The 25,557-nt window shown below is 41.2% G+C and overlaps 1 long non-coding RNA gene across 1 annotated transcript in view; it reads right to left on the bottom strand.

Moving 5' to 3' along the window:
* Nucleotides 1–10,308: 10,308 nt before the first annotated feature.
* The window catches only part of LOC121179184, a 107,926-nt gene continuing 92,677 nt past the window's right edge, over nucleotides 10,309–25,557 (bottom strand). The window contains exon 3 of the long non-coding RNA XR_005893854.1: nucleotides 10,309–10,389. This is a non-coding gene — a long non-coding RNA (uncharacterized LOC121179184). The remainder of the gene's footprint in view (nucleotides 10,390–25,557) is intronic.

The raw sequence follows: 25,557 nt of genomic DNA, 5'->3' as shown, positions 1-25,557 counted from the left end.
ATAAAGGCTTGAAACTGAATAACATATATATCTCATTAAGACTGCACAAAAACCACGTTGACACCTTTAGGTTGCCGGTCCATTAACATAGACTTTTGTGCTATGCTAAACTATGCTAAGGCAGCAGCTTCATATTTAACCTCATAAACATGGGAGTGGTATCAATGCTCTAATCCCAAAATGTTACTTAAAATGCTGTATGTTCATGAGTATTTTCATCACTCGCTGATATAAAATTGGTGAGAAACTAACCAGCAGATCCAACAAGCCTTTAATCAAAACGCAGCATAACCCTCTTCATGTCAAATTTAGACTGTAGCAGTAACTCGGTTCCTGCCCTTTATCTTTCCAATCTTCCCTTTTAAATGCCACAAAGGTGGAATTTTCCACAAGCCACTTCCCTGAGTTCACTGTGGAATGCAGACAAGATGGAGCAAGCCTGCAGAGCACGGCATGGCAGCAGTAACAGTATGTTAAGGTGCTTAGCATCTGCACATCATGGCCACCTCCTTAATTCTCCCTTCGGGGAGTTTGTTAAGCTATTACTCAAAGTGGAGTTCTGTCCTGCGGTGCTGGTAGTTGCCACTGTTGCTGTTGGTTTTCATGAGGACCCTGCAGAGGGCTGGTCCAGGATCTGTAATCTCAGCACTCTACATTCTCTGATTTTGTCCAGTAACCAGTTCACATACTCTGGATGTTGTTGTCATTTATTTTGCTAAGAGGTTTGATGGCTTAAGTAAGTGCATCATTCAATATGTTTGTATGTCTAAGTTAGGCTCCCAAAAGCCCTAAAAGCAGCAGGATGTTTTAACACAATTCAAAGCTTTTGGAGACATTTACGACTGCTCTTTTAAACAGCCATAGATTGCTATCTGCTCCTCAGAGCAACAGACCTTGTAAAGTTATACAACATGGGCATGTGCTGACATAACAGCCAAACATATCTCATCTTGCTACTACCACCCTTCACACGGGTGAAGGAAGCGCAGTGTGGAGAAAACGATGGAAACACTTCGGAGCCAAAATGACTGTCTGTAACAGGAAGAAGTCAGAATACGTCTCTCCACATGCTGCATTTACACAGCACTTAAATGTACCACATGGTCGTGCACTATTAATGGGATGTATATAGAATGACAAATTGCCGGCAGCAGGGAGTTGTTGGCATGTGATGATAAGGAGCGTTACTCCAACATACTATGAAAAATTGAGTCTCCTTGTGCTTTTTCCAGAACAAGTGGTGTCACTCCACCCACTTAAATCTGAATAATAGATATGATGGATCCTCTGTGTATCATACAGCTGCTGTCAGAGTAATTACAAAAGACATGAGCGGAGCATTCACACAGCCATTTCAGACTTTACATGAGTCGAGCGAGTTTATCTCACTGCTTCAGAGGCTGGGAAGATTTTGTATTCCATGTTCTGTTGAAGTAGACCTTTGCACAAATTACACGCACTGGTCTTGTTGTAGCTGCCCTTAAATCCCAAAATGTCCAACCAGCTCAACCTTTTGACTTTTGCATTAACTTTCAAAACATTAACCATGAGCTCTGAGGACATTTTGAGAGTTTTGGTCGCTGTTGGGTCCTACAACCCAATCAGGAACTGCACTTTCAAGTATTTGGAAATGGGGGAGGAGAGAGCACCACCTGTTGATTCTTTAACGTATTACAGTAGAAGGGCAACTTGAATAATGCCAGTGCAGTGCTAAGAAGGAAGATTCTCAGGGCAAAATGGCTGAAATCATTTTAATTTTTTTCCAGATAGTCAAGTTTTTGAAAGAATTCTTATATTCTAAGTTGTTATGCTGTTAAGAATCCACACATTCTGACAGGAATTTCAGACTAACGCTGGTCACGATGGGGCTTACTGGTAGTCCTAATTGGTCTCCTTCACAAAGCAAATGCTAAAATACTTTTCTTTCAGCCTTGTTGCAGACACACTTCAGTAACAACTGACTAACAAATTTGCCAAGCCAAAAAGACTAAAAACGTGATCCGAGTGACCACATAAGAAGTATATTTGAATAAGACTGGAGAACATATGAGCTGTTGAACAACTGATGAATTGTCAATTAATGATTCTCACACGTCTCTGTCATTGTCTGTGTTTTTGTTACCCTATAATGGGCCTCTCTCCTAACCAGCAGTGTAAACAAACCTATGCTAAATCATTTAACAGAAGGGGCTGTGTTTTCACAACAGGCTTGTGGTAAAATTACACACAACACATCCATGAATACCTTCCTAGAGTCCTAAAACATCTGTAAACCTAAAGCCAGGACAAAAAAAAGAAAATAAATGTAAATAAGAGGACAACTAATGTGTAAATGAATGGTATCAAACAAGATAGAGATATTTTTAGGTAAGTAGGTGACAGAGACCACTAGTTTTATCTAGTGTCACAGGTTTTGTTGAAGTCCCAATGCACTGAATAATGTATTGACTCATACGTCTGGAGGAGCACCACAGTAAGCCAGACGATCAATGACACAGCAGCAGTGCCAGATTAGCTTTTATAGAACTTTTTTCCACCCAACACAGTCTTGTCTGTCCTAACATTAGAAAACTATTCTGATGGTAATTTCTGGATTCATAGCCTGGAAGAGAGTTGGCGCGACAGGCAGGTGCTGGACATGAAGGGTATCTTCATTCTGGGATCCAGTGGTATTAGATAAACAGTGTGTTGTCTGTCACTACAGGTCAGCAAGATTTGTAAGGATGGTGACTGACTCAAGAAAACAATACGCAGATGTTCCCATTTTTCGTCTGCACCGAGGCAATATATCTGAAAGACTAAGTGTAGCGTGATGTGCATCTCTCTAAAGAGCCCAGGATCCATCTGTAGCAGAGGGGAGAAAAAGAGTTTACTAATGCAAACACATCAAATATGAAGCAGAAGATGAATGAGGATGATTTCTGTCTAACACACTCATAGTGACAATGCTATAATGCTGATGTTCATCATTGTGGTTTAGCCTGTTAGCATGCTAACTTTTGCTAATTAGCACGAAAAGCAAAACTGAGGCTGAGCTATTTGGTCATAGACCTTTATTAAACAAACTGAAATTTTGAGGTGATTTTATGATGATGATACAGAATAAGTCAGGGGATCCCCACAGTGTTTACAGTTCATCCCGTGGGGAACAGGAAATTTCATGGCAGTCCACCCAATATATTTGAGATGCTTCAGTCTGGACGAGAGTGGTGGACTGATTGACTTACACAGAAACTTCCAAGAACACCATCTTAAAATAAAAATTTTCAAAGTTGCCTCTTTGAAAAAATGTTCACACTCAAGTTTCTATGAGTTTCCTCACTGGTAGCGATATTGATGCATGGACCTTGGCTACCAAGATATCTCTGTCTGCAGGATCAGGAATGTGGGATAATGTCCATGCATCACCAGTGCCCACGTCTTTTTTATGGCCAGCTCTTTTTTCTAATTCTATTCACACATTTCAACACGGATCATCCATTTACTTTCACTCTGTTAACTAGTTACTAGAACCTGCGACAGGTGCCAGAAGAGAAGATGTGATAAAAAAAAGGGAACCTATCTATCTCACACCATGCAAATCAATAAACCTAGAAATAATTGTGCACAGGTTTGCCTTCACAGATAATTACACAGCAGTGATCTTTGTCTCTAATTTTCATTTAAGATGTTGGTGGTGGATCTGGCAGCTGTGCAACAAAGAAGTTGAAAATACTTTTTAATGTACATCCCTTCTGTCACCAATGACTCTTCACCTCTAAATACACACACAAACATAAACACACACATCTGGCCCATTTACTCGGATGGTGTAAGACCCTTTTACCTCAAGTTCTCCGCCTTACTTCTGCCCCCTGTGGTCCTTGAAGATACACTCATTAACAGTAGAGGGCATTGGACACATCACCTCATCACCTCCCTACAGGACCGAAGCCCTCCGCCTGACCTTGGAAAACATCCAAGCCAGCAGCACATCAGGCCTCAGGAGGGGAGTAAGGTTCAGGTTATGGGGATGAAGGTCAGCGTACCACTGCCTCATGCATGCTGAAGAGGTCTGCTGCTTTCCAGACAGGAGGAGTTTTTTATGGTTTCTCTCTTCCTGTCTTTGACAGAAAAGACGACCTCTGAGCACAAGTCCATCTGACACTCTTTTGCATTTTTGCATGCAAATCTTCAGGCTTGGGTTTCAGCCCAGGTTCATTATTGATGGGCTGTTTGTGAGACAACATCAGACATGAAATGTGACATTGAGTGCTGCTGGCTTTCCCTTGAGATGCCCTGAAAAATGAAAACCGTGCTAGCTGACTGAAAACTTCATCTGGCAGCTAAAGCAGACCTTTGAGCAGCAGTCAGATTATGAAAGGAGACCACCATTCAAATGACACTTTCATCTGAAAATATGACTCTGCTTTCTTGAAACACAGAGTAGGTGGAGGCAGAAAAAGAAAAGTCCATTAATAAGGAAGATGGAGTCTAATGTGGAATCGACCAAAGGGTCTTTTAATGATTACTAGCCGTTCATTGATCAAGCACTCCAAGACAGGAACAAAGCATGCTGTGAGGGGGAACGAATCCTCTGCTCCTACCTCTGCTTCAGAAATTAGTAATCAAACCTCTGACACTCAGATGTCTGTTCTTGGATTAAAAAGAAAAAAAAAAAATCAAGGTCTCACTTTTGAATCTGAACATGAATTGTACTTGAAAATCCATTTATTGAGTTACTTATTCTACTCTAAATATTGGTTGCCATGCTGGCAGAGTGGTTTTAGAGATGGCATTGCTCAGTCAGTTGGTCCACCACTTTAGTCCAGACTAAAATATCTCAAATCCAACTCTTCGATGGATTGTCAGCAAATTTAGCATCATTATTTCAGCATCTGTAATGGTCCCAGACAATCCTAAGAGTCCTAATGGATTTGCTGAAACTTTTTCTGGATTGCCATTATTAGATAAAAAAATATTTTTGTCCAATAGTTTAGTTCATTACCAAATACCAACAAAAGTAACAAATATATCCCATCAGCTGTATTTAGTGCTTGACACTGATTAACAAATGTTAGCACGCTTATAGGCTAAACTAAGACGGTGAACATGCCATTATATCATGTCATTATTACTGGGGCTGTAGAACTTTATTCATGTTCTTTTACCTTTAAATATGTTTTCATAGCCTCAGTATTAATGTAGGTTCTCTGTTAAGCGCTGTTTTATTCACAAGCACATATAGTCCAGATATATTTTCCTATCCTCACACTGTGTTAGTGTTTTCCCTTAAGCTCATCTAATCAATATTTTCACAGTAACATTAAATGAATTATTTGTAAAGTGAAAGGTGCTGCTTGTTGGGACAAACCTGCAGAGCATTTTAAGGTTTTTCAGTTCACTGCTTTGCTTCTACAGCCTGTAACTTTAATGTTTAATGCCTAAGTTTCCTGCATGGGAAACCAAATGACAGACTAAGTTAGCAACTAGCTGGTGAACAGAGTGGAACATTTTGCAAACAATACGCAGATGTTCCCATTTTTCGTCTGCATCGAGGCAATATATCTGAAAGACTAAGTGTAGCGTGATGTGCATCTCTCTAAAGAGCCCGGGATCCATCTGTAGCAGAGGGGAGAAAAAGATACAGAGTCAGATACTTCCCACTGGGGTTGGTGGAGACCCAAAAAAGCTAAAAGAAGACTGACTATTGGACTTACATCAAGTGCCTGAAAAAAAAAAGGACTCAAATTAATGCTAATGTTGCTCCGGGGTAGCTGGATGCATAAATAAGCAGCTGTTTGCTGTTCACCCTTTCAGCTTGATAACATGATAGTGATAAAATGTCAGAGTGCACAAAAAACAATTAATATAGGTTTAATTACGAGTTGTAGTTATTGCTCCAACATTAGGATGAGGTGTCGAATTGCTAAAAAGCTAATTTCAGGCACCACTGGTTAATTGCCATAGTTCAATGCTCTCTCACAAGTCATACCATCAAGGAAAAGAAATGTTCATCAGGCTGCCATAGCTAGGTTTTTCACAAAAAAAGTGTTCGTGCAGCTGCAGCACATGAAAGATAGCTACTGACTTTAACATCTGAGCCTCCTGGATTTTTGGTGTTTAGGGTTAGGGTTAGGGTTTGTAGCCCTATGTGGTTATCTGCCAGTATGTCCTTATTTCTGACCTATGGATTTGTTTTGATGCTGTAACTTTCATTCTTTTTTTTCATAATATTTTACAGTTTGAAAAGGCAGCAGCAAAAAAACATAACCACCAGAACTGAAATAACCTTATGTTCCTCCCTGGAGTGAGAGCAAGGTAAACACATGTTGGAGAACATTTTTAGTGGTTACAGACAAATGTATGTTCTACTTAGATTCTGCACAGATTTTAGGGGATTTCAAGACACTTGTGAAATATCAGCAATAAATTTATATTGATGACATAGTATGAAGGCATTTATAGATGAGTGTACTTTCACAAGTCCCAAACCAAGGCTTCTTATTTCATATCGCTGCTCTTTTCTGTATCAACATCCCACACGCTGAAACACAAAAAAAGGTCAGAATCTGCTAAGAAAGCATAATGGATTGCAGAACAGCACAAAAGTGACACCTGCCAAATTTGAATGTATATTCTCTTGCCTGTCTGCAATGTGTCACATTTGCAGTACATTACATTGCTCAGTGTTAGCCCTCCCTGAGAAAAACATGCTGTTCCTTGCTACAGTGCATTATGAAAGGTTGCAAATGGGCTAATTTGCAGCTTTGACAGCACCAGCCTCAGCAAAGGCGGGTAGTAATAGGTTTTGAGGTGCCGCTTCAGCGACTGCTGTGATGGGAATGCTGTGGCTGAAAGTAGGCATAGGTCAGGCTTCTCTGGAAACTCTGACAAATTAAAAACAGAAAACCTTTGACATTTATCATGCTAGGACTCTGCAAAGGTCATTGCCTGTACTTGCTGCTTTCATTTTCCTTCTCCGTCCCCTCTGGACATGTTTTGCGGTGATTGCTTATAGCCTGCTGCAGCTGTAGCAGGGGGAATCAGGAGCTGTGATTTTACAGAAATACCCACATGATAACAACATTTCTCATGCGAGAAGCAGACATATGGAGTAAACAGAAATGTAAACTTATGGAGTCTCTCTGCTGCTGCTGCTGCTGCTCTTTCTTCTTATTTATATACTGCACCATACCAGTTGTTAATGAGCCTATCATGATGATTAGTTATCACATCAGTTTCATCAGGATGCTATTTAGAAGTAAACTGCTGTTGTGTACAGAACAACCACAGGCATGTAATAACACAGTAAAATTCATTTCTGATTTCCTCGTGATACATCATTCCACACCATAAACACTGAAAACTTGTAATCCCACTGGACCATGACTGTCCCATTTAAATGTTAATATAATTCCCATCATTCATAATTTAATGTGCTCCCTGGCATTTTCCGTTCATCTCGGTAATGCTATCTTATGTGACAAGCCAATTTACTGCTGGAGTTGACCAAATTGCTTTAGCATTGTAATACTAACACCATAATAAATCCTTGACATACCATTCCTCCTCAGGTAATAAAAAAAAAAAAAAAAAGAAAGAAAGAAAGAGCAAGTTATGCACGTTCTCCATGAAATCAGTTTCCATTGATTTCCCTGGCGTTACACATACCACCAGATTGTGCCTTTAAGTCAGATATGATGCAGCTGGAGAAACATTACATCTGAGGAACGTGACAGGGATTGCCCTTTTTTGCCCTCTTGTTGTCAGAGGTGGCTTTAGTGGGGTTGAAAGCAGTGTGAGAGATAACACAAGCAGTGCTAGGAAAACGAATCGGGCAGATTATAGCTCTGAAGAGGAGGAGGAGGAGGAGGAGAGAGAGCAGGGCCAGGCTTAATGCTGGTAGGTGTCATTTTGTGTGACCTTTCTGGGAATTACCACTGTGCATGACCCAGAGCATGTCTGCCTGTCACTGAGACAGTATGGGGCTTCTGCTGCTGCTGCTTCCCCCTCTTCCAGCCATACTTCCTCCGGCAGACATTATGGCCCAACTCAGCCTCCTGATGCCTGACTACCTTCCAATTGACCTGATCACGGCCAATAACTCTGATAATCCCTCAGTTCTCATTAGCTCCCTCACACAACTGGAACTGAAATTTGAATTCTACGGGCTCCCTCTGTGTCTGCGAGGTAGCTTAACCTTTGATAATATGTCTTAGCAGAGAAAACCCAGGATTAGTCGACTCGTGGAAGCTATTGTGGGAGAAAAGCAGCATCAGAAGTTGATCATCGTTTAGTTGGCGGAATATGAATGTGGATTCACTCAAGATACAGGCAGTCGAAGCTTGAAATCCCGAGATTAAGACATGTAATCCTGTGTTAATTGTAGAATAGCAGAATATGTTTAAATGGTGATGACTCATACCTGCCATTTCAAGCCAGGCATATCAAGTTTTCTTTAAATTACAAATCTGGTGTTATTCTTCACTTTCTGCTCTGTCAACAAATGTCACGTAAAGACAAAAACCGTAAATGTCTCTGACTCTTAATATTTTCCATCTTCCCTAACATATTGAAGGCACTCAGCTCCAAACCTATTGAATGAGTATCTTAAAAACAATTTACAAATGTACAATTTTAAAAAAAAGGGGGAAAAAAGCTTTCTCTTCTCTTTCTCTTCAATTTCTCAAAATGTTGATTTATTGCTTTAAATAGATGTTGGTGTGATATCAACTGTACACAGAATTCTATGGCAAAAAAAGTGTTTGGATTGCTACACCCACAACAACAGATCCTGAACAACTATTTTGAAGCAATGGGGATCCGGTGTCGGGTGGAGGATTGGGTGGCTCATCTAATAATATGTCCCACTGAGCAGGGCTATGAGAAAACCAGCTTGAGCTGCAGCCAAACACTAACTACGTGTTCACAGGAAGCCACTGTCACAGGCAAAAATTAAATCACTCTGCTTGCAAGGACTGAGGTGCAATCACATCAAGGTCCTAATTAAAATAAATTAAGCGAAAGGTGAGATAGGGAAAAAGATGCAGAGGGAGAGACAAAGAGGGAATAGTGTTACGTTAAATTGTCATTTTACTCTAAATAATGTCTGTAGGCTTGCAGCAATCCCACGAAAAAAATCTTTGAAGACATCCTACATAAATCCATTTTTCTTTGCCTCAACATGTTTCTCCCCAAAGAGTTTTCACATACTCATGACAGCCCTATGTCTATGCTTTTCCCTCCTTTCACATCCTTCTCTGTATTTGATGTCTACCACAATGCAGCCTTTGGACACAGTGTGTTTTCAGAGACAGACGAGAGGAAATGATTCATTCATCAGACATGGCCCAGGATACAAATCCCAGCTGACCTGCTGATCAGATGGTTGATATTGCAGATCTTCCTCGGGGCGGGTGCCGGGCGACGCTTGTTAGGGCTTTCAGTGGAGCACGGTGCGTGGGTCATCATCTCTCCCGTAGTGACTCTGTGTGACGGCAAACACAAACCGGCCTCACCTCTGAAAATGAACACATCACATCACCTAATTCAAACATCAAACCAGATAAGGAACTGCAGGGATTACAGTGTGATATGAGGGCTGGAGAGGACTGTCAGAGCAGTAATTATTTATTTATTAGAGGAAATATGGAGTTGGCCTCAGGTGTGTGTTTCCTTGTTTCTGAGGTCATTCTGTGGGTAAATGTGTCACATCAGAAGTTTGCAGAGGCAGATATATATACTCATCAAAACTTTTCTGATTGCTTTGGACGGGCAATTTCAAAACGCAGCGCGGAGGAAGATGGCTGAGCGCAGCTGTCCGTGGTGCTGAAATTGACATACAAAGACTCATGTGTGTTTGCTCTCCCTATCTATATTTTTGACAGTGACAGACAGTACAGTACATTAAATAACATATTATCCTGGGGTGTTTTGATTAATAAAAGCCTGATAAACCACGGTGTCAATCAGAGGGATTTAAGTGCGTTCACCGCAAATCTCAATAAAGAGATTAGAGAGCTTTTAAATGTTAAAACCATATACAACAGCAGGTAGATGAAAAGCCACCTGCAGTGATGTTTTTGATGTATTTTTTATTACTTTTATTATTATTACTTTCATTTGAGATGTTGAGATTCATCAGCACCCAGAGACACTTCTAAGACGTTTTTCTCTTTTTTCCCTCCACTATTGCTTCCTTTAATTCCTGCTACACCTGCAGTAGGAGACAGGAGGAGATTCATGATCAGGAGGAACAGGTTATTTGGGTACATTTGCTCCTATCTTGTGAGGAAATTTCTGCGCTAATTAAAATACCATTTATCTACCTTGATGCCTTTCGAACATCAGAGCCTTATGATTGTGAAGTGGGTGGGGGGATGGCATGTTCGTCAGGCCTCATTTCATCTAAAAAAAAAAGAAAAAAAAAGTTCTTAAATTATGACTGAATATGTACAGTGGCTATAGTTACTGGCACCGATTGAAAAAATATCCAGATCATGTATTTCAGTAAAAGCAACAATACTGCACTTTAAAAACAGGCAATTAAAGGTAAAAGTCCTTTATTTAAAATATACTCCAACAGGTAAATATGAAAGTATTTTCTGCAACGTATCTAAAGCATTTATTATGCAGAGAGAATGGCTCCATTCAGAGTTGCATTCTTGTTTATTATTGAATTATTGCCACAGATGCATTCATGTGTACTGTAAGAAGTATTCTAATGTTGTAAATCTATGGTTGGGTAGTTAAATCTATTATAATGTATTTGAGCACATAAGCTGATCTTATGGTTTGAGTGTGAAACTTTAATCTGCAAAGTAACTGTAGCTGTAAATGGAAATACTCAAGTCAGCTATAAGTAAATCAAAACTGCACTTTGGCACAGTGCAGAGTAAATGTACGAGGTTATATTTCAGCCTTACCATCATCAGGTCAAAATTTATGTACGTTTATTAATTATCCAGTATTTCGGTTTATGACCAAATACCGGCAAGGCTAATGAAATTCCCATCAATCTCTGCTGTGCTTTGTGTTTAGAGTTAATTAGCAAATGTTAGCATGCTAACACTCTAATCTAAGATGGTGATTATGGCAGCTATTCTACGTGTTAAACATCAGTGTGTTAACTTTGTCACTGTGAGCATGTTAGCATGCTGACATTAGGATTTAATTTAAGCACCACTGTGCTAAAGCACGGCCTCACAACGCTGCTTGCAGGTCTCCATTTCAGAGCACCTGGACTGTTAAAACCAATATAAACATCTGCAGTGTGGCTCTGTGAAAAAAATATGAGCAAATTCGAAGTTTAGAGACTTAACATGCCTCCTGAAACCTCTGCTCTGCTTTATTTTGTGCATTATAATAATTCAAATGATGAAACGAACAAATCCTTTTTTAAAAACCAGGGACGGATGCTGAGGCACATTCTCTCGCTCTGCCTCGCTTCCTTTTATTTGCGCAACCACTGTGCAATGATTTCCTGTGCCAAGGTAGAGGCACCACACATTAAACTCTATTCTGAGCACAGGCTTCATCCTCACCGTGTATTGTGAAAGAATCCAATAATAAGGCTGAAAGTGAGAGAAACCCTGCAGAGATCTAATCAGCGATACACATTGTACTGAGCCAGTGTCCAATGTATGCCCGAGCTGGGCTCATCAGCAGCCATTTTCAGAAGCCAATTCCAGAATTATTATCACTTGAGGTCTGTGGTACGTTTTTTATAGCACAAATTAAACCGAAATCTCTTCCGACATTTCTGCTGAGGTTTCGATAGGCGACCCCCAGAACGTTTGCAGAGGGGCAATTCAGAAAGCTCGCTGAGCGGGTGGTTAAATGGCAGTGATAGACATTTTTCTTCATTTTCTCTTTCAACTGTGTGACAGTGCACCTCTGCCCATTTTGGACCCCACAGACTGTCTCCATCTTACACTTAAGAACTGAATTTTACATTTCGTCACATTAATTTGCAGCCCCATGGAAGATTGCAGTGTGTTCCTGTTGAATATTTACACATGCAGTATCTTCCTCTGACAAGAAAATGCCAATTTACAGGGCACACAAAACTACTTTCATCCAATAAGCCAGATGCAAATGAATCCTGTTAAAGAAGGTCAAACATATTCAAGATTTTTCAAGCCCCCTTTAATTAAAAGGGTCTGATGTTGGTCTAAATATGGAAGTGCTCTTGAAATATGCTCTTCACTGCACTGAGTGCTGGCTTGTAACACATTCTTAATATCCTTTGACTTGCCTGCTTGATAACAAAACACGGGATCTTTTAAGTTCACCATGAATTAATAAAAATCTAATTAAATTTGTTTCGGGGGGGGGGGGGGGGGGGGGGGTGGGGAAGGAGCTTGACACTTTTCTGAAGAATTCATGCATACACAGGGCTCAAATGTGTGCAGTGGGCAGGATACCAGAGCGATTTGGCTTAAAGAGCGCATCCTGCTCCACAGGATACGGGGAAATGCTGAGTGAGATGATCAAGTTCTGTCCACCTGTTCGCAGAGGGAATGACCTCCAGGAACAGGTAGATGTCCCAGCAGGATCAGTTCACACTCAAGCCAAGCATGCAGCTAATGCACAGTCGAGCGATGGAGCCATAAACTCACTGTGGAAAAGAGGAGTGAACTGAACTCAAACCCAAAATTTGAATGAGATGGCAAGGACGCGTCAGAAAGAAAGATGGATGGAAAATACCCTGAAACCTTGCAAATACAAGGTGCCATCTGGTGTTCTGGGCAAACTGGAATCATCCATATAACAAAGTACCTCAAAAAGTACATTAGATTTGGCTGAAATTAGACGTTTGACAGAGTTTATGTTCAAACTTACAGGTTAAGCAAGAAAAATACCTGCTCTAGACTGGAATATGCGATCTGAGGGGGAAAGATGCTACTAAATGAGAATTTGGAGTAACTGTAGAGGTACTGTCTTGCTATTTATTAGGTTTGAAGAACATAAAGCTTGAGAAACTCGATTTGCCAAACCCACCATTGTTACTTCTGAGTATTAAAAAGTGAGTTTTCACTAGCAGTGAGTTCCACCAGCTAATAGCAGCTAACAAAATCATCATCCTCATTTCAGACAACTGAATCCAGAGTCCTTGGCTAGAAATTAGAAGTCATCTTTTGTCTATATCAGTGTGAAACCAAAGACAGAAGCTTACTGATTTTTTTTAAACTCTTTAATCCTGTAGCTGCTTGTCATTGTTATTTCTACATCAGTGTTAACAGGGAATTCCTTCATAAACAAGCTTACTCTCGGTGAGTGTCCCCAAATAAAGCTCAATAATACAGTCAGTCAGTCAGTCGTTGGAATCCATTATTAAACTTGAAAGCAATTACTCACACCAATTGTTCCTTTGTTTTCCAATAGCCCCTGTTATGTTAAACTGTAAAACAACACAACCATATCTGATGCTAAACTGAGACTGTGATATAAAGATGAAAAAAGAAGGAAAAAAAGAGCAGTTTTGGGCCTGAAAGGGTTAATGTGTATGACGGGTCAGTAAACGTGAAAGTTCACTTCCTAAAAACAACTCTAAATGTAGCTGGAGGCATTTAATTCCACTTTAACGACCTAAAAGTTTTGATTAATACCAGCTCAACATCATTTCAAAACTATTCTGCTCTTCCAATTCTGCTTTGTTTTCTCAATATTTACAGTATTGATTTGTTGCAGTATAAGCACTGGAATAAATGGGAAGCCACAAAATGTCAGCAAATGTCAGCTGATGAAAATGCATGACTGATGGGCGAACCACGTGTTTTCATATCACATTCACACACAATTGGCTCTCACTGTCTGCCTCCCCCTCCTTCCTGCTACAGGATGCAAAATACCCTCGGAGTCAATGAGGGTAATAAACTCATGATAAACGCCGTGCTCACGTAAACAGATCAGAGAACTTCATTTACACACCGTCGTAACCGAGGAAAGTGTCAATTTACTCTCAATTCAATCAACGGAGGAGGATTGTTTATGAAATTCAGAAAGGCTTTTGCCCTATTTCTAGTCTGTCAAGAACTTGTGAATGGGGTCTCCGTCATTAGTTTGTAATTTACAGGTTTAATTGAATTTGTGAATTGAATGAGCTGAATATGAACAGGGCAGAGAGATATGGGTGTAGAATACCTGAGATCTGTTTGCTTGACATCCTCTCTCGCAGTGACACTTAATATGTGTTTTTTTCAGTTTACTACTTTGTTTCACCGTCAACACACAGTAACTCAGTTCTTACTCAGTGCGCAGAAACGTTTACATCTGCTGTCCTGAAGTCCTTGGTAGATCTTTCATCAAGGAAAACACTCACAGAAAGTGAAGCGGTTCACATATATAACAGTAAATTCGGTTTAGATAAGATTACATAATAAAAAACATTCATGATTGTACCTATCTGCGTCACACTGTGTGATACTGCATGATAGCTTTGTTGGCCATTTGTGCTGGAATAATGTTGCTGACACTTCAGATTACAGCTGCTAAATTAAAGTGTAATTATTTAGTATATTGCTGTAGTAATAGTGCTTACTGCTGCACTGTGACTGCAGTATAACTGTATTTCTGGTCTATTATCATCTTTGTCACTCTGTATTTGATTTCATCAGTTCACCTAATAGCTTCATTTTGGTTTCCAGCTTTGCGAGCACAACACTTCATTGTCCGGGAACATGGGAACATCATGAGAGAAACATGCTCAGGGTGCATCTGGTCCCTGTGAAATGCTGTCATCTTCCTAATCTGCTACAACATGATCATCTGACCCAGTGACCTCCACCACATGGCCGCTCAGGAAATCTTCTGTTTTCAGTGCACAACAGGGCTTTGTGTGTTTTAAGGCGCCTCTTGACTTTCTCGAAAACTGATCAATGAGAATTTAGTAAATTTTTACTTTGCTCTTTCTTCCTCTTTGTTGCGACACCTGTCAGGCTTTCCATTCTCACACTGCATAGTTTATCGTGATAACAGGGGTGGGCTCACTACTCAAAATGATTATACATTTTTAAAACAGAAAGAGACAAAAAAAGAAGGAGGCTCTTCGTTTCTAGTCAATGACTGTTGAAATGACAACTGTCTCTGTTTGGCTGCTTAGCTTGAATCCTGGCTCATATTTACCTCCACCAAGGAGGTAATTTTTTTCAGCCATGTCTGTTTGTTGGTTTCTTTATTGCCTTGTTTGTCTATTTGTGCCATTCTAGTTTCAAATAGTATGTTTTTACTCTTAACTGTGTGTCTGCCAAATGTAACACTAGCTTTGGGTAACACTGACAGGGTTTGCAGGAGTGTAAACTCCAAATCCAATAAAGAGGCACAAACTCTGACAACATCCACTATCAGGAGAAATACTATACAATGTGTCAGCAGCAACCAGGGCTTTTTTTTAACCCAACAAACAAATGTGGTTGGTTAATGATGTGCTTCTTGAGTTTAGAAGTAACTAAGCTGTAAGAAGTGAATAACTGCTTAGTGCTAGTTAGCCAAACGATAGCAGTTAAAGATAAACCCACTGTTTAATCCTCACACTTTTGCTCACATGCACATTCAAAAAAAAAAAAAAGAAAAGAAATATATCAGCCTCTAATGTCTTAAAATGCTGAACATTGCCCATGAATGGCGTTTTTGTCACGTAGAGAAATCCAGCGTGAAAACTCTGCTGTGCCCTGGTACGATTGCTAAGTTATGATTGGACAGTCGCTGCTTGGAGGAAGAGTTTGACGTACAGTTAATTACTCAGGGCTCCATTTTTGTTCCTTTCACACTATAAAGCTATTAACAGCTTTGTGAAGCTCACGGGAGATTATTTTTGTTGAAACTCTGTCATAGAAGTGTTAAACAGAAGTGTGAGGGTTTGAGGCGGTACCTTTGGGGTCTTTAACAGCTATCAGACTCTCTCTCAGGTTGTTGGTGAGCATCAGATTTTGACTGCTGTTCTTGTTTGCGGTTTGTCTGTGTTTGGCAGATATTATGACAGTTTCCCTTGTTGCATCACATAACACAGCAGGTTTTGTGACTGGTGCTTCTGCATTTCAGGTAACAACTACATCATCTTTCAGCCGTGGATAGTTGTCCCGTAGTGCTTTGAAAACATACAGTTAAGCAGTGATAGTATAAACTCAATTAACAAACTCAGTCACAGTCAACCTAACGCTTAATATAGTTATAGGTCTTACTGTTATTGATTCTAGTTACATGTCTGTATATTTAAAGGACCCGTGTGCAGGATTTACAGAGATCCACTGGCACAAATGAAATATTCATGATAATGTTTTCATTTGAGTATAAACACTTGAAACTTGAAAGTAGCATTGTGTTTTCCTTAGCTTAGAATGAGTCCTTCATTTCTACATAGGGAGCGGATCCTCTTCCATGGAACCCGCCATGTTGCATCACCAAGTTTCTACAGTAGCCCAGAACGGACAAAACAAACACAGGCCTTTGGCATTTTTACATCACCTGAAGGCCACCGTAGGTTCTGCTACACGCTTAAAGAGGGAGGGGTGACATCCAGTTCCACTAAATCCTACACACTGGTCCTTTAAAATATAATGTTTTGAAAAGGATCTAATCACCGTGAACCATTTTCTGTTTTAGTCCTCAGGCACACTGCAGTTCTGGTCTGTGATCACAGGCTGTCTAGCACATTATGAAATTATGTTTGTTGAGTCAGAAGTAGAGAGAGTTGTTTTGCTTCCTAACTGAACAACAGAATGATTCTTTTCCCAGATGACTTTCAAACCTTCATCTATCCAGGCAATGTTTTGCTACTTAAAGGTGGTGAAATTTTATAATAATTTTGTTATTGTCAACAAATTCAATGAAAAAACAAAACCACCCATGTGTTGGTCTGCCTTTTCTTTCTCACTTGAAAGACTTCTGGTCTGTTGCTTCTGCCTTAAGCTCATTTACTCCCACTGAAGACAGAATTTCTTTTTTTTTTTTTAAACCAAAGAATTTCTTTGAACAGCAGGGCACTGTAGTTTTTAGCAAACATTTCTCAAAGTGGAGTAAATAGTGCTTTTGCCGGGGACTATTTTCAGATGGGGATTAATACACACTTGGTGCTCCAGTGAGTATTTATGGCAGCAGGACAGTGTTTGTGGGACTGACTCTATATAAACTACAGTGTCCATCATTACAGTGTTTATGGTAATGAAGGAACATATCATGCAGGGCAAATCTGTGGCTCTTAAAGGTTTTTGGACAAAAATGAAGCTCTGTGACACAGAGGAATATGATATATCAGGCTTTAGCTCTGTGGGCGGTAATTTTGAGCAGGATACATTCAGTGCTGGTTTTGGTCTTTCTGTGGGATAAAATATTATCAGACTTATCTGGATGTATGAATGTTGGGTAAAATAAAATTCCATAATCAAACACAGAACTGTTGGTTTGAAGGCAGGTGAAAAAATCACATTTTCATTGGCGTGTCCAGATTTTCCCAGTTGCACTGGGGCTTTGAAACGGTCCCACAAACTATTTTATTAAATTACTAACGCCTACGCAAACCACCCATCTAACCTGAAAAATGCACCTGGTTTTACTCTTCGTTTGGATGGAAAACATGTCTGTGAACAAGTGACGAGGGGGATAGATAATTGTTTTGCAGCAAAAGACTCCTTTTGATGAATGTCTCATTATAATCTGGGGATGATGGATGTGAGTCGGATAAAGCCTGGTGTGTATATGTGACTGTTTAGGCAAAATGAGAGATATGAGGGCCTCTCAATCCTATTCTTTGCACAGTGAGGTGTAACGGTTCAGAGTGAAAGGTTTTAATGGCTTTCAGTTGTTATTATTCTGTGTGTTATGACAGCTTGATTGGGCCTGCGGTCTTCTTTCATTGCTGTTCCATTTGCATGCGCCTCCCTTTGCCTCCTTCCACAGCTTTGTGTTGTTATGGTAATTTTCATGAAGTAGATTGCATCTAGCTGGCTGCTCCACTTGGGTCCTGTCTGTGAGAGAAGCCCGGAGCAACAGCATAATAATCATAATGAACACATCAGAACAATGCCAGAGCAAAATACCACGCACATCAGACACACTAGAGCCATTTCAATGACCACCGTGGTTACCTAAGTAACTAATTACAAACGCCGATGAAGATTTAGATCTCTGCCCTCAGGTGCTGTATTTTCATCAGTTTGTACTTGACTCATTTCACTCATACCCGTTGGTGTGGAAAGACTCTAAATCTCTAACTGTGTGCTTGAGCTTACTGTTAGAGTTATATTTAGGGTCACGTTTCATTTCAGAGCAGCAGCCGAGCTAATGATCGAAGCATTTCAACTGATCAGGGGCCCTCTGACTGGCTGAGGTGCCTCCCTGGTGTGACATTAAGGAAAAAAAAAAAAATCAAGTAAGTGTGTACTTTTAGTGCAACTAGTTGAAGTGTTTTTTTTTTTTTTTTTTTTAGTGTATACTGTAATTTTATTATCCATATTTTTGTCTACAGTGTCCTTACAAAATCTATTACATGTCTGTCCTGGAAAAGGAATTCCCCCTCTCTAATTTTCCCTGAGTTTTTTTTTTTTCTTCTAGTTTTAAAGGGGTGTTTTTACTTATTCAAACAGAGTAAACAAGACTAACAGACTCAATTTTGGAGTTAGCATTTCAGCACATACAGGAGATATTCTAACAAATGTAACCGAATCATTACAAGCAAAATCACATCCTCACACCTCTCTAAAAGCCTGTTCCACACATATTTCTGGAAAAAGCTATTTTCCATTTTTCCTCTCACCTGAAACTGCACTTTCCCCCCAGCCCTGTGTACATCTGCATACCTATTTCCAGCACTGTTAATGTGCATGCACACTGCCTCGAGTGCATGTTTACGTGTTTGTGTTTGCTTGTGTGTCTGCATGCTTTTTTTTTTTGCATCGCCGTACGTGTTTGTGTGTGTGCGTAACAGGGGCTCAGGACCATGGCACCTGACATGGGGCCAGTGAGGAGTAGCTGCCATCTGGTCAGCCCTGAGGGAGTCCGCCGGCCACCCAGAGCTGCGCGGCCCTAACAGGTAGCCCGTCTGACATGTCCAACTCATCTCCAACCCACCAAACAGCAGATAATGAGGGGCAGACAGCTGGCTGATGGACCCGGTGTGGACGCCCCCCACCAGAAGTACCCACTGGGCTTTTCAACAATGTAAGCTGTCCTATGGTTGTGGGGAGTTTCATCTAGACACACTGCTGGATGTGTGTGTGTACAGTTTGCCATCAAAGACATGATTTATCCATGAATCATGAAACAACGCAGCCACCTATTCCTGAGTCACAGTCACATGTGTTTTGAGCCTTTACCTGAGGTAGGAAACAAACATGGCTCAAATAATGAGGCTTTCTCTGTACAACAAAGGCTCTGTAGCACAGGTTTTCCATTACAAAGATATGCAGTTACATTATCCAGCCTATAGATGGCAGTATTACAAAGGAAACTTCTGCATGCTGCCCTATGCATTTATCTAGACTTCTGAATGAAAATAAAATACATATGAATTCATCGTCAGATGTGTGAATGGTTTTATTACTTTCTTTATGAAGTGTCAAACAGGTCTGACTGACTGAGCGGGCCTAGTCAGCTGTAATATATTTTCATTTCACCTTCCTCCAAACCACATTTCTTTTTTAGAAAATGTGGGGATGCATGTTCCAAATTGGACCAAAAATACAACTCATTTATACATGTGGAAGGCAGGCTTTGCACAGACACACGAAGATGGCAATCAATTTGACAAATAGGACTGTTTTAGACACTGACATTATCTTCATCCTGCGTGCTGCTGATAACATACGCAGGCCAGGTCCAGTTTTTATATATTTTGAATTCTATAGTATAGGTCATTTCTGTTGAATCTGTATTACACGTATTGATTATCCCTCACCATCACGACTTACATAATTAATATTCGTCTGCCTGAATGTATAAATCTACAAACGTTTTTGTTGACCGGTAAATATCGAAATGCCATAAAAATGTATTGCAATGCGCTCAAGTTGTGCCAAAGGATGACGCGACGGAGGTTGGGTCTAAAAGCGCACACTGTACGTGAGATGCAAGTGAACTGATGGGTGACTTCATGTAGCACCGGCATCCACACCGAGAGAGAGAGAGAGAGGGGGGAGAGAGAGAGAGAGAGAGAGAGAGAGAGAGGTTATGTGGCAGCGTGCTACAGAAAATGATCAATCCCTGAACGAGGCGGGAGGGTCACTTGATACCGTCTCCTTCGCAGCGGCTGACGGGGAGATGCTCACTGCTGTCCAGATGACTTTACAGGCTGTACGCGGCGGCAGCGCGTAGAATAAATGAACAGGCGGTTTATCTCGCTGTATCTGGCGTCCACACACATTCGCGCTGACTGACCGAGACGCGGGACGTTCCCCCCCCAGAAAATCCCAGCGAAATAACCGGATCCGCGCTACTCATGAATGAGTCTCCTCTTATTTCAAGGTGAGTAGTCTATCCTTTACTGTTGTAGCCGAGCAGCAGCCTGTAGTGCAGCCCAGCAGCGTGCAGAGGGGTAAAGTTGGGTAGACTTTACGCACCTGGGACGCAGTGAAAAACGTTCAGTGACATTGTGCACCCTGGATAGAGGTATTATATAAAACGTTGCACGAGGAAATGATCAAATTATCTCTCTACTGGTCACCTGTAACAACCAACAGATGAGGGCTGATGCTCTGGAAACAGAGCGACTGTAAATGCCTCAGCTTCAGTACCAATCCGATTCACAGACCGGCAGAGGAGGCAGAGAAGCGCTCTGTAGGTTTTCTATTAATCATTTCATTATCAGTGGGATGCACTTCACTCTACTTTAGACAAAGCCTGCTACAGCTGCCTGCTCTTGCAGATATTTTCCAGAGCTCTTTACGCATGTGGGTTATTCTGCGTGGCAGCCGTCAGATCAGGTCACCGGGAGAGTACCAGAGTACTGCTACCCCTGTCTCCTGCCTCCTGCAGCTGGAGCTCGTGCAGCCTTGGCAGAGCGGGCAGAGCAGAAGCCACTGGGACCCTGATAAGACTGGGCAGGAGCTGAGATGGAGCCTGAGCCCGAAAGAGCTAAAGCACACACAGTTGTAGCAGTGCCAGCCTCAACAATGCTGTTGACCAAGTGCATCTTTGTTCAAGCCCAGTTCTGTTTGTGTGGTAGTAGAGAGGGGGCAGTGAGGGGTGGTGGAGGGCTGGCTGTTTGGATTCACAGCTCTTTGACTCTCACCCCTCTTCTCTCTGTATGCTCTTTCTGGTCTGGCTTATCTGGCTGGCCAGTTGGACTAGCTTTTATTCTCCTGGCCCCTCCAGAGTGGGTAAAGCCTCTCGCAGAGAGAGAGAGAGAGAGAGAGAGAGAGGGGGGGGGGGGGGGGGCTGGCTGCTCTCTTGGCATGTTCATGCCAGTCATGCGCTCCGGCACTTTATCAGTTGCCTGCTAATTTTAGAATTTAAATGAATCTCCACTTTAGTTCTGTCTCTCTCTTCAGCTGTATTTGACAGCAGTGAATGAAACTGAGCTTTGGTCTGTGATGATTTCTGTTCATCTAAGGAGTCTTGGTAATGTGGCTGAGACTTAACCACTTCAAACTCCTGAAAAGACAAATTTTTAAAGGTTCTCTTTATCCAAAATACAAAAAGACATATGGTACCCCATTGTGGTTCCTTTGTGTGCTGATATATTTGGTCATACAGGCCACGGCTTTAAGGTATCTTTCTCTGATCTTTATGCTGCCACACAAGAATAATAGAATATGTTTGATGGGCAATTTTCTTTTAAATAACATTTGAAAAACTCAAAATCTGTTTTCCCCCCATAACAATATTCTGCTTTGTCGGGATAATTCACAGATCTTGCTGTGATCTCTTCTTACTCTAACTACTTTAAAAGAAATGAGTTTTATGAAATCCGAGGTCCTGAGGATCATCCAGTGTAACTTGGACACGTTTTCTGGAAAGAAAAGTCGTGGATGATGATCTCAAATGTTATTTTTCAATGCTTTGAGGAGCACAAAGAAATTTCCTTTCATTGTTTTTGGGCAACGACTGAAGTTTCAGAGGCAGACATGTAAAGACCTTGGTAAACCTACTAGTTTAATGACTATATGTATATATTTTTTTTCTGATTTGAGTGAACTCATCCTCTAAGGTGATGGGTCCATACAGTTGTCAAGAACGTAGAATCAGATTAATCCAGTGTAGATTAGATTAAAAGAGTTTTGAATATAGAAGGATCGCAGGAGGAAATGCATTATTTTGGAGCCTCTTGACCCTACAGGCAACGGCAGACCAGTGTAGGTGAAGTAATTTAGAACATCTGTCTCTGTCATTTCCACCCACATTTTCACGCCAGGAGTTGACTGTTATCTCTGACTTCTACAGTGATTAATGAGCTATACTGTATGTTAGAGGAGATATATATATATATATATTTTAAAGGAAGCAGGAAAACAGCACCACACTGCGAAAAACAACTTTTGATTTAAACGACCACCAGTTCGATCCATGACATTGATTTTGTTGTCATTTGAATATCGGGGGCTCGATGTGGGTCAGGGGCGAAGGCGACGCACAGCCACTGCAATAGTGCATCAGGCAAATTAGTGTATGTAACACAATTACATGGTGAGTGAGTGCACAGCAGCTCACTGCTACTACCCATAGCTGGAGACCCCCCACCTCCAACACCCCCAACCACCCCCCTCCCCCAGCCGCTATCCGGGTTGCCCACGGAGACACTGATTAAACACGACTGTTCAGATGCTACAGCCCGAGGAAGAAGAAGAAGGAGAGCCCCCAGTGTGTGTGTATTGTGTGAGTGTGTTAGTGTTTGCATGAGTGTGCATGTACTGTATGTGTGTGCGTTCATACAAATGTGCTAGTTATACTGTATGTGTGAGCATTGCCTTGTGTATCTTTGCATACGACTGTATACATTAGAGAGCAGAGAGAGAGAGACGGAAAAAGAAGAGACGCAAACTGTGAAATTAAACCGACAGTGACAGGAAAAAGAAGGAGAGAGAGAGACAGAGAGACAAAGACAGATACAGAGAGAGAGAACAAAATACTGCAGATCATCAAGCATTGCTGGTATGCTGTTGTCCTCACTCTTTTCTCCCCTTCATCCCTCTCTCAATCTTCACGCTTCTGCTTGTTTCAGTGTGTGAGCCAGGCCTGGAGGGGGGTGGGTGTACAGGTGGATGAAGATGGAGAGCAGGCATGATGCAGAGGTAGAGCAGAGAGTAAGAGGTGGAAATAGAGGGAGCAGATAGAGTGAGAAAGACTAGTAAAGGCAGGAACAGACAGACAGAGAGATAGAGGGAGTGAGAGAGGTGGTGGCAAACAGTGGAGGAGAGAAGTGAGAGGGAGGAGAGGTACAAGTGGAAAGCGTGCAGCTCACCTGCCAGATGGCAGCTTTGGCAGCGCTCAGCAGGCAGTGATGGCGGTCTTGCAATATGGCGCATCGCTTCCAGATTGTCACACCGTTGTTGATACAACCAGTGCGATAAGTTTGCTGATGTGTGTGTTTTGCTTGATTTTCTTTGGCACCGATCTAAGCAGACAGCATATGGTCATAAAGAAAAGCTGACAAAGTTGAGGGATGTCGCGTGCATTGTTTTTCTTGGAAAAGTTTTGACACATTATCTTTAAAGTTTGAACAATTCGTAATCTGTTTTTCTTAAAGAAGCACTCCAGTAGTTTGAAGATAAGTTTACACATCATGAACAGCTCTACTCAGCTTATGAAAACAGTTGTAAAATGTCTTTTGTGGCTCTGGAGGGAGCTTCCTAAAGTCTGAGAAAATAACCCAGATGCCATCAGGACAAACTGCTGTACAAACTCAGGGCAAAGAGTTTGAAAGACTTTTGTTTTTATCAGGCAAGGAAGATCTCACAAAAAGATGCTATCGAGTTGTATACAGGAATAAATGATTCAGTGTTTCTGCAGCTTGAGTCATATTATGGACTTAAATAGTCAGGATATCTGGGCCTCTTTTCCACAATTTGGATGAGGGACCTAAAATGTAGGAGTCTTGGAACATTTAAATTAACTGTTAATTAAAATGTAACAATTTAAATTAGAAATTAAAATACTGGTCATGAAAAATGTGCTATAAAACATGGAAAATGTACGGAAATTGGTCTTAATGTGGTAGAACCATGGCAAATCTGTGTCACGTCACTATTTCCCTCCATTTCAGCAAACGCCTCCGACTCAAATCATTTTCCGTTTCTAGAAAATGAAATCTTTGCACTACTTTCTTCATGGCATGTCAGCAGAAGTAGGTGAAATCCTCAATAAATAATAACATCAGCAACTTTTTAACTTTTTATCAACATATTCACCTGTCCCTTCAGACCTGCACACCTGCAACTTCCAAGTTTCAAAGAAAATGTCGTGCAGTTTTGGCACATTCACCCTGAACTCTTCCTAAAACACTGTATCGGCAAGTTCAAGTTTATGGGTGAAAAATCTGTATAATTTATAACTACTATTCCCTTATGACCTGGGGTGACAGAGTTCTTGGGGAAATGTTGAAGCCACAGCAAACACCCCACACAGGCCAGTCTTATAAAAAAAAGTAAGTTATCAGTTCCCCCATAAATGCCCAGTGCGGGAACATCTGCAAAATGGTCCCCATCAGGTTACCTACAATATGTCCCCGAAGCCCAGAGCACCTGGACTACATCTGAGACTGCTGTAGTGTTCAGCCCTTGGCAGCGATAAACCAGGTGGGACTGGACTTACTTAATAGAGCTGGAGAATTCAATTTTAATTTGAGGATCAGGTCCTATCAAGAAATACAGGTTGTAGCGAAGGAAAATCAGTTCTGCTGTGTATTCGCTGTCAATGCTTTACTGTTTTCCCAGTATGTGTTATCCCTGAAGGAGTTTCAGTAAAAAAAAAAAAAAAAAAAAAAAAAAGATTTTAAAAAACCTGTGCCCCATTTGCCTTACAGTGAATTTCTATTTGAGGAAATTCACCTGTGTTTGCAGTCCTGGTAGACCTCTGGCCCTCTAGGGTACTGTACTTTTAACCAGGCTATTTCTATTTCTGAACATTGTGAAAAGTTCTATGCATTTACCCAAAACCGGAGTCAGAGACTTAGACTTAGAGTTTTCAGAGTAGGTTAGAATTGGGGACAACCATGGAGGCAGACTGAGATAATCTGGTCAGATGCTTGTATTTGTACAGCTTTTGGGTGAATGGCCACCAAAGGCCTTATCTGCACTGCGGATTAAATGTTAAATGGGTTTTGGAGCAGCAGATACTTAGAGGGAAAGTTGTTGAATAGTGGAACACGCACCGTCTCTCCTCCTCTTTCCTGTTTCGCTCTCCCTCACTCGTTGTCAATCGCTGTCTCCTCTTGCTCACAGTGATTTGTCAGCAGTGGAGGTAGCAGCTGTTCCTTTTGCGCTGTAATTTCTTTGATCGTAATTATTCGTGCCAGCTACCCCCAACCTTGGCATCCTCCACCCCACGAAGCCATATGGGCAAAGAGGGAGGAAGCCGAGAAAACATACAGGCTTCTTTGGAATAAGTTCTTTGATTTCTGTGTGTAGTGGTGTGGGAAATATGGAC

The sequence above is a fragment of the Toxotes jaculatrix genome, chromosome 3 (assembly GCF_017976425.1).
Source record: "Toxotes jaculatrix isolate fToxJac2 chromosome 3, fToxJac2.pri, whole genome shotgun sequence".
Classification (NCBI taxonomy): domain Eukaryota; kingdom Metazoa; phylum Chordata; class Actinopteri; family Toxotidae; genus Toxotes; species Toxotes jaculatrix.
This window is presented reverse-complemented; position numbering and strand designations above follow the sequence as displayed.